At 48.1% G+C, this 9,786-nt stretch overlaps 1 pseudogene; it reads left to right on the top strand.

Annotated features, from left to right (window-relative positions):
• The first annotated feature begins 625 nt into the window (after positions 1–625).
• Positions 626–3,773, top strand: LOC136522947 (subtilisin-like protease SBT1.7; annotated as a pseudogene).
• Positions 3,774–9,786: the final 6,013 nt, after the last annotated feature.

Below are 9,786 nucleotides of genomic sequence, written 5' to 3'. Positions count from 1 at the left end.
TGAGAGCTCAGACGAGATTAGAAGACCTTTGCATTGCCTGACGCAAACCGCGTCGTCCGTTCTCAAGGATCAGGAAATTTGGTCACTCCACGGTGGTGCTCCAACGCCGCTGGTGAAATTTCATTTTCATCCGGTATATATTTGGTCGTCTCATTGGACGCCAGGCTACGCGCAGACGTACGGCACATATGACACATGCATGTCGGCATGTGGACACCAAATTACCTCTGCACACGCGACCTGTTAGCTCCACAAATCCATGAGAGGTGAGTCGACCGGACTTTATCGGCGGCGGCCGGCGGCCGACAAGCCCAGCTCAGCTCATGGTCGCCCGGCCCCCAAAATGTCGTCGACGACACCCCGGCGGCCGGACCGCAGGCACACCCTGAAATAAAGCCTCATCACCCTCACCAAAAAGGCTAATAAGCCACGGGTACTTGGGAGGCAACAACAGTTGTCCCCGTCGCCGATCGATCCGCCGCCCGCCAGTGAATCCAACTGATGACCCCCAAAAGTCCCAAAGTTTGCCGAGAAATAAATCAAATGCATGTGACCGCCACCCTTTCGTCGTCTCAGCTCCTTTTCCCATGGCATATGTAGTAGTGGCGGATGATATCGATATCATCTTTATCATCAACTGGTTTTACTCCTTTTGATGGATTCATCATTCATCTCCTCGACCGCGCTTGACGTACCCCTGATTAAGCAATCGCTTAACCACACAACACCTTCACCTCTTTTCTATACATCCTAGGCTAGCTTTTCAGTCTTTTGTACACCACCAACCGTTCATCTTTTGCTCACACTCTTCCACCTCCGCTCACTGTGTACATATACATACGTGCGCAGGGCGTGCGTGTGTATATATCAGCACACGTTCTTGTAGCCTCAAACTAGCTCCACCCCATATTCATTCATTCATCATAATATATATAAGGCGCGAATCTATCTATCTACCTGCGCAAAGATGCGTAGCATCGCCATGCTGCGGGGGCTGCTCCTGGCGCTCGCGGTGGCCGCCGCCGTCGCCGTCGCCGCCGCCGAGAAGAGGAAGACGTACATCGTCCACATGGCCAAGTCGGCGATGCCGGCCGAGTACGCGGACGACCACGCCGAGTGGTACGGCGCGTCGCTGCGCTCCGTGTCCGCCCACCCCCGCCGCCAAGATGCTGTACGCGTACGACACCGTCCTGCACGGCTTCTCCGCGCGCCTGACGCCGCAGGAGGCGAGCGACCTGGCGTCCGCGGACGGGGTGCTGGCCGTCAACCCGGAGACGCTGTACGAGCTGCACACCACGCGGACGCCCGAGTTCCTGGGCATTGCCGGCGGGGACGCCGGCCAGGGCCTGTTCCCGCAGTCCGGAACCGCGGCCGACGTCGTCGTCGGGGTGCTCGACACGGGCGCCTGGCCCGAGAGCAAGAGCTACGACGACGCGGGCCTCGCAGAGGTGCCCGCGTGGTGGAAGGGCGCGTGCGAGGCCGGCGCCAGCGGCTTCGCCGCCTGCTAACCGCAAGCTCGTCGGCGCCCGGTTCTTCAGCAAGGGCTACGAGGCCGCGATGGGGCCCATCGACACGGACCGGGAGTCCCGGTCCCCGCGCGACGACGACGGGCACGGCACGCACACCAGCTCCACGGCCGCGGGAGCCGCCGTTCCCGGCGCCAGCCTCTTCGGCTTCGCGGCCGGCACGGCGCGCGGCATGGCGCCCCGGGCGCGCGTCGCGGTGTACAAGGTGTGCTGGCTCGGCTGGGTGCTTCAGCTCCGACATCCTCGCGGGCATGGACGCCGCCGTCGCCGACGGGTGCAGCGTGCTCTCGCTCTCGCTGGGTGGGGGCGCGGCAGACTACTCCCGCGACAGCGTCGCCATCGGCGCGTTCGCGGCCACGGAGCAGAACGTCCTCGTCTCCTGCTCGGCGGGCAACGCTGGCCCCGGGAGCTCCACGCTCTCCAACGTGGCGCCGTGGATCACCACCGTCGGCGCGGGAACGCTCGACCGCGACTTCCCGGCGTACGTCGTGCTCGGCGACGGAAAGAACTACACTGGCGTCTCGCTCTACTCCGGGAATAAGCCGCTCCCCAGCGCCCCGATCCCCATCGTGTACGCGGCCAACGCCTCCAACTCCACCGCGGGGAAGCTGTGCATGCCCGGGACGCTCACGCCGGAGAAGGTGGCCGGCAAGATCGTCGTGTGCGAGCGCGGCGTCAGCGCGCGCGTCCAGAAGGGCCTCGTCGTGCGAGACGCCGGCGGCGCCGGCATGGTGCTGTCCAACACGGCCGCCAACGGCCAGGAGCTCGTCGCCGACGCGCACCTCCTGCCCGCCGCGGGCGTCGGCGAGAGGGAAGGCGCGGCGATCAAGTCGTACGTGGCCTCCGACCCGAACCCCACGGCGACGATCGTGGTCGCCGGGACGCAGGTGGGGGTGCGCCCCTCGCCCGTGGTGGCAGGCGTTCTCGTCGCGCGGGCCCAACATGGTGACGCCGGAGATCCTGAAGCCGGACATGATCGCGCCCGGGGTGAACATCCTGGCGGCGTGGACGGGCAAGGCCGGGCCGACGGGCCTCGAAGCCGACACCCGCCGCGTGGGCTTCAACATCATCTCCGGCACGTCCATGTCGTGCCCGCACGTGAGCGGGCTGGCGGCGCTGCTCCGGAGCGCGCACCCGGAGTGGAGCCCCGCCGCCGTGCGCTCAGCGCTGATGACCACGGCCTACGCCAGCTACTCCGGCGGCGCGTCGTCGTCGCCCCTGCTGGACGCGGCGACGGGCGCGGCGGCCACGCCGTTCGACTACGGCGCCGGGCACGTGGACCCGGCGCGGGCGGTGGATCCTGGGCTGGTATACGACCTGGGCACCCGTGACTACGTGGACTTCCTGTGCGCGCTCAAGTACAGCTCCACCATGATCGCCGCCGTGGCGCGGAGCCGGGAGTACGCGTGCGCCGAGAACAAGACCTACTCCGTGGGCAGCCTCAACTACCCGTCCTTCTCGGTGGCCTACTCGACGGCAAACGGCGACGGCGGCGGGGACTCGACCACCGTGACGCACACGCGCACGCTGACCAACGTGGGCGGGGCGGGCACGTACAAGGTGTCGACGTCGCTCGCCGCCGCCAAGGGCGTGGCCGTGGACGTGGAGCCGGCGGAGCTGGAGTTCACGTCGGTGGGGGAGAAGAAGAGCTACACGGTGAGGTTCACGTCCAAGTCGCAGCCGTCGGGCACCACCGGCTTCGGGCGGCTCGTGTGGTCGGACGGGAAGCACAGCGTGGCCAGCCCGATGGCGTTCACGTGGACCTGATGGACGGATGGATACCACATGACGGTGGGTGGTTTTTGGTGCCTCGACCTCAAAAAAGGCCCATAATCCATGTGATGGCCACGTACACTACACTACCTCGGTCAAAAGGGCTGGAGTGTAGGATGGGAAGGTGAAAATTGGAGGTTTTTCTTCTGTGTTGTTATTACTGCTAATAAGGTGATTAATCCTACCTGCGTCTGTAGATTGTGATTTTTGGATGGAAATGGGATTTGGGTGATGGTTGGATGGAGATTGATGGTGCTTTGATTGGAATGGAATTATTAGAGAGAAGAAGATGTAGGTTTGGATGATTGGGGCTTGCAAGTTGGACTGGACTGGACTGGACTGCCCCAATCATCCAAGGGCAGCTAGCTTCACAATGACTGATTGGAACCTTCTGTGGGGGACTATAGCCTATCCGAAATGTTGTCCACAAATGTTTTTCGTTCTACCTTTTTTGAAAAGTCTTAAATTATTACTTTTTTGTGGCTTTACCTGAAATTGTATAAATGTAATAACGCTTATTATCTTCTCATCATGAGTCATGATGCTTTGATTTTTAGTAATATCACGGTTGAGAAATCAATTTTCAAAAAGAAAATAGAGAACACTTCAACCGTATATTAGTACCACAGTTGAGAAATCAATTGTCAAAAAGAAAGTAGAGAACACTTCAGGGTAGCCTATGAATTGAATTCCAGAACACATATATTATGAAATACAAGTAAATGATGCATATAGCACTCTCTTAATCGTGAGAAAATATTATGATCATCATATTCGCGTGGGTGATTAGACATTAATAGTATACATGCATGTTGCCTTTTTAAAGTTGAGTTGTTGCTTACTTCACCTCGTTTCCCTTATGGTTTGGGACATATTTTGAATTTTAAATATTTAAATATGTCTTATATTTCAGGTCTGAGAGAGAGTAACAAAATATAATAGTATCATATCTTTTATATAATTGAGCCTAGATAAGCATATATGTTCCAGCCAATTTCCTTACCTTTATTCTTAACTCTGATGCCAAAAGACTTGTACTACTTGCCACCACCACAGCATCACAAAAACGAAAAAGGAAACAAGTGGCACTATGTCCAACAAATGCTAGAATATAGTAAATTTTGGGTCCCCATTGAAAGCGAAATATCCATGCACAAGCTAAATAAAAATGCAACTGTTTCTCAGGAATACGAAAATGAAATCCGTGCCAAAATTCTCTGGTCAGGATTCACGAAATTTGTTGTTTTGAATGGTGGCTAGGAAACAAATATTGACTAATATAAAACTCAGTGACTAGTGGTAGAAGCAGTTTTTTGTGATCAAAGTTAAGAATCATCTCTTTGTAAAGCGACGGTGATGAATGCATGAAATAAAAAAGGGTGTGTAAGGTAAAGGGAGGCAAGAGAGGTGTAGGACACGGAAGAAAGAGGCAAAAGAAGAATGAAAAAAAAGGCCGCCGGTAAGGAAAAGGAAGATATGCATTGTGGATGAGAGAGTGAGAGGGAGAATTAATTAAAGGGGCGAAAATAATAATAAAGATGGGCAGGCAGGCAGGACAGAGGAGGACAGCGCGAATAAAGCAGCACGAAATGAAAAATGTTGTTGTTGCTTGGCATCGGATCGGTATGGGCCCGTGAGTTTAGAAAAAACAGACACGGCCTGGGCCTCTCTTTTCATCTTCCAGCTGGCTCGCTGGCCCAATGCCGAGACATGCCTTTTGCCTTTTGTTTTTCTTGTTGTGTATTCGCCGAGTGGGTTGGGAGGCTGCTGCTACCTGTAAACCCCGGCAATTGATTGATTCACAGTGTAGTGTAGGAGAGGTTAAAAGATCCTAATCGAACCACATCCATCATAGCACTTCTTCCCCACTTTATCAGTATGTTATATGGTCTAAAGTTTAATCAATCATCAACCTCACACAAATACCATTAGATCATTAGACCATATAAGTATGCTAAAATGGTCTGATATTTAGCAACCAACTAAACTTTGGATCATGGAACCATGTATTATATATATCTCTAGTGCAACTCTCTCTCTCTCTCTCTCTCACCTTTCTCAGAAATTGACACTTGTGTGAACATTGTATTCAGGCAGAGCAGGCATACTGAAGGCAATTCAGAAACTAACACTTGTGTTGATGTGGATGGACATAGTAACACTTGAGTAAAGCAGCGTTAGTGGGGGGAAAAAGTTCATGACGATTAAAGCGATGCTGATTTAGTTTGTGCACTGGATCAGTGGCAGCTAGCTAGCTTATTCTTGACAGCAGCAGCAAAGGTTGCCTTGATTCTCTCATGGAACCTTACCCTTCCTCCCTGCACCTAGTACTAGTAGTCCTGAGGTAGATGCATGCAGAGAACATGCATGTTAAAGCTAATTAAGCAGCGACAAAGAAGATAACCGGCCAGACACTAGTGGGATCCATCAGCAAAATCGGCCAAAGAATGCTCCACGAACCACGATACAGAAAGTGGGGTTTCAGTCTGCAGTGGCAAAGCCAAACCCAAAGAATGGAGAGGGTCTTCAACATGTAAACATCAGGCTGGAGTTAATGGTGTTGCCAACAATGTAAAATTGTAATTTTCTACCGATTTTCTCAAAATCCATCAGGTCGGCTGACCTCGACAAGTTTTTTCATTTAAACCCAAAAATACTCATATTTATTAATAGCACGTCCAAACTAAATTTTTAGAAACTAGCTCTTTTTGTCGTGACCTTACTTGAACCTTACTTGAGCAGGATCTATTCGTAGCGCTGCATCTCCGCCAATAAGGAGGCAAGCACAAAAAAAATGTGATGGTGCTACTCATGTTCACACCACGTGCACTGGCGTGACTCATTGACACGCTAGCGTCACGGTCAAAATTTTTCACGTAAACCGCCGGCGTGGAAGTAGAGTTACGCCATCCTCCTTTGGCATGATACATTGTAGTTAAGTCACGCCATACTGTTTAGCATGACTCACTATGTGTAACTTTTCTTATGGATCCAAATTAAACGAATGAGCTAGAGACCTACAAAAATCTTGTAATTTTTTGTGTAGACATAAGAAAATCAACGACAACCCATCTTGCTTAGAACTGATATGCTATATTTGAGTTTTTTTGTTAAGCTATTTTTTATTAGCGGTCCAAAACAAAAGACGTCTTGTAATATTTCAAGTAGATGCGATGCTAAAAATCAAGCGCGATAAATTTTGCTTGTACGTGACATCATAGCTTTTGTTTTGAAATCAAGCTTCTTTCCGGAAAGCTATATTTGCGTTTTTGGTTAAGCTTGTTAGCACCAAATGGTTTCCAAAAGTCCTAAAAATCATCTAAATTCTTAGCCCGGAAAGTAGTATTTTATCATGAAATTTCTCAGCATATGCGTTCAAGTTGCGAAAAGCGAAACCATGGAAGCTCCAACGAAGGTTGCTCCAAAGATCAATCAAAGACAAAAGCATCCCTATTTGATCTTTGTATAGATAAAAGTCTTATGCATGCTCTTTTATCAATATCCTTTTTCCATATGGTTTTTTGGATGGAGTTTTTAGTGTTGCACACGTGGGTGGGTCAGGTTGCGAAGGCAATGCTCACAGCCAAGTTTGAGTTCTAATTTGACCTCATATAGTCATGATAACTATAGGGTCTTGTTGTTCCATCCAAAATCATATAGTTGAGGGGCTACTATTGGTGGTGCAACCCCTTTAGTGTAGAAAAAGTATAATTTCTAGGTCCAGGGTAATTGTGAGTATCTAGGGGTCTATTTTTAAATTATTAGGACTTGTCTATAATTAAAATCCTCGTCGAGGGATGAAATGAAAATCTCTACCTTCCACCTCCCCAATAAAAAGGAGGCAAGGATATGTGAAATGGACTCCTGGCCTTTCATACACTTACTTTATTCTCACTCTCTCATACACTTACTTCATTCCACCTCCCCTAGAAAAATTGCATGTTCATTGTGGAAACAAACATACTTACCATAATTTTGATTTCCTAATATATGTGGTTTAGTTTAATAACAAAATTTTTACATCTGTAGCTTAGAATGCCAAATTGGTGTGTATTGTTATGTCCGATCATGGGCTGCTCAATTGCAATATACAACAATTAGGAAATCACGTTGTGCAGTGTTAGTGTAATAGTAGCGGACTTTATGTTTGTCAGCGAATTAAATAAAAATACTAAAATTATATCCAGTAACCAATATAATTTGATATATGCTTTTATCATCTTGTATATCATTTGATTGGGCCTAGTGTAATAGATGTTTAACTTTTTAGTGGAGAGAAAGCAACACTATGTTCATCTGAGGATAATTCGCCTCCTGTCATCTAAATGTTTCAATGTTTAGTTTGGGTGTCTAATCTCGTGATGTGGGTGTACAAGATGGGGAGAACTACTGACAATGGCACTAGAAAAAGCTCATGGCTCCAATACCTGCTACAGCACAACCATAGGAGAAGCTCTAGTTCGTGAACCAGAGCTTCCAGTCCTATGCCCCACAAGAATAGTTATCGGCCGGGCTGTTTGGTGGGAGGAGTATGGTCTCAATCTTCATTTTGTTCTTTAGTGATGATCCATATCATATATTATTAGTTTTGTTTTGCCATATCATTCGCCAATTTTGTCAGTTTAGGTTTAGAACTCATGCTACCTATCATGTGCAACTAGTTATTAGTACTAGAGCTACTTGAGTAAAAATTTGCAATGATTGTATATATCTCACACCAGTTGACCCTATGGTGCTATGGTTCCTCCAGATTATCCTGTAATATGCTTTTTTGTCCATCGTGGTGCAGGGCCGCTTCAAGCATATTCACCATTGTAGTTTTTTATTATTTCCTTTTTTCCTCTGTTGTGCCTACCCCGAGGTGTTAAGTAGTAACAAGAATAATCGATTAATAAATTAATTATATGTAACACATACATACATAAGTGATTATATATATAATTATTGTCAAAGAAAGAAAGAAGTTGGGTAGGCATGCAGTACCCCAATGTTACTGTAAGGTGTGTGTATGCGCGCGCGCGACATCAATCGCATCGGGAGTGCACATCAATGTTACAAAAAATAACCATCACACATCACACATAACTCAAAAACTAAACAAATTGGGCAGTCGATAGATTCATACGCTGATGCTAGTAAGCACATTATTGAATAAGACTTGCGGGTGGGGTTTCCGCGGCCGGAAGCTGTGGCTTTCCTCTTAATGAAAAACCGGTGGGGCTATCCCCCCCCCCCCCCCCCCCCCCCGGGGTCATGTTTTTTGCTGTGGTTGCCATAAAATGCTTGCATATGAGTTGGCGAAGTGAATCTCTTCAAAGAAGGCACTGGAGCACCCATAGTTCAATGATGCAAACAAGGAACTGTACTAAAGCGATCCGATTAGTAGGAATCCATGGGAGGATCCTTGTACTCCTTGTTCTCAACTTAGTGTGTTAACATGGCTTCCTAAAGTAGTGCTTTCACTTCCAGGGAGTATGTTTGTGTTCAAGGTGCTACTCTCCTTTGTGTCGTGCCATTCACTTTGCTTGTGATGGATAAAGTAGCGAGAACTTTCAGCATAAGTGAACTTATGTTGACGAGTGTTTCATGCAATTTGTAAAGCCTAGGTTCATCTTCCACTTCCTTTGTAAAGCTTTACTATATGGCTTCTGTAGCACACCTGTCTTAATCAAAGCCAATTATTCTCTCATATGCTACTTCATTTTTTGTAAGGTTTCAAAATTATTGTAGGAAGGTTGAGGTAGTGTTCGAATCCTAAGGGATTCTGTAATCTAGATTCTAGAATCTAGATCTCTCTAGAATCCAGATCTCTACCCATCTAGATCTTTAGTCAAATTTTACATGCTTTAGTCTAGGACAAACTTAGATTCTTTATAGTTTAGTTTAGCATCGCAACCTAACATAATGGAACAATTCAATGCAAGACATCTGAAGTAATTGATGAGATAAATGTAATAAATAATATAAGTTACTGAAAGAACATAATCACATTACAGTTAAGAAGTACACAACAATTGGATTAATCCATGATCGCGTTTACAACTAAGGCCCCCTTTGGATCATAGGATAGGAAACATGCAGGGATAGGAAAAACATAGGAATTGATTTGCTAGGTTCCTCCAATCCTATAGGGTTCAAAAACACAGGAAAGCAAATAAGGAGCTCTTTGGCAGCACCAAAGGAAAAAACTCTGGAATTCTGAATAGGTTTGAGAAGCTAGACTATACACGTTTGAGAAGCTCTTTGGCTAGCCATTGCATTCACAGCAGAAAACTTGCCGTTACATGTGCTTATACATATATGCAGCAGCATACAAACACAACCTTCTCATTTGCATCCTGAAGAGACCAACAACTAGCTCATCCCCAAATCTGCTCAGCTCAGTCACAAAGCATTGCAACAAAACCTTCTTGACATACAGCTAGCTCCTCCCCAAATCTGCTCAGTCATCGTCAGCATCATCAAGCATATGCAGTTGAGTAGTACC

The sequence above is a fragment of the Miscanthus floridulus genome, chromosome 2 (genome assembly GCF_019320115.1).
Source record: "Miscanthus floridulus cultivar M001 chromosome 2, ASM1932011v1, whole genome shotgun sequence".
NCBI classification, from domain to species: domain Eukaryota; kingdom Viridiplantae; phylum Streptophyta; class Magnoliopsida; order Poales; family Poaceae; genus Miscanthus; species Miscanthus floridulus.
Note: the sequence above shows the minus strand (reverse complement) of the source record. Positions and strands in the feature narration are given on the sequence as shown.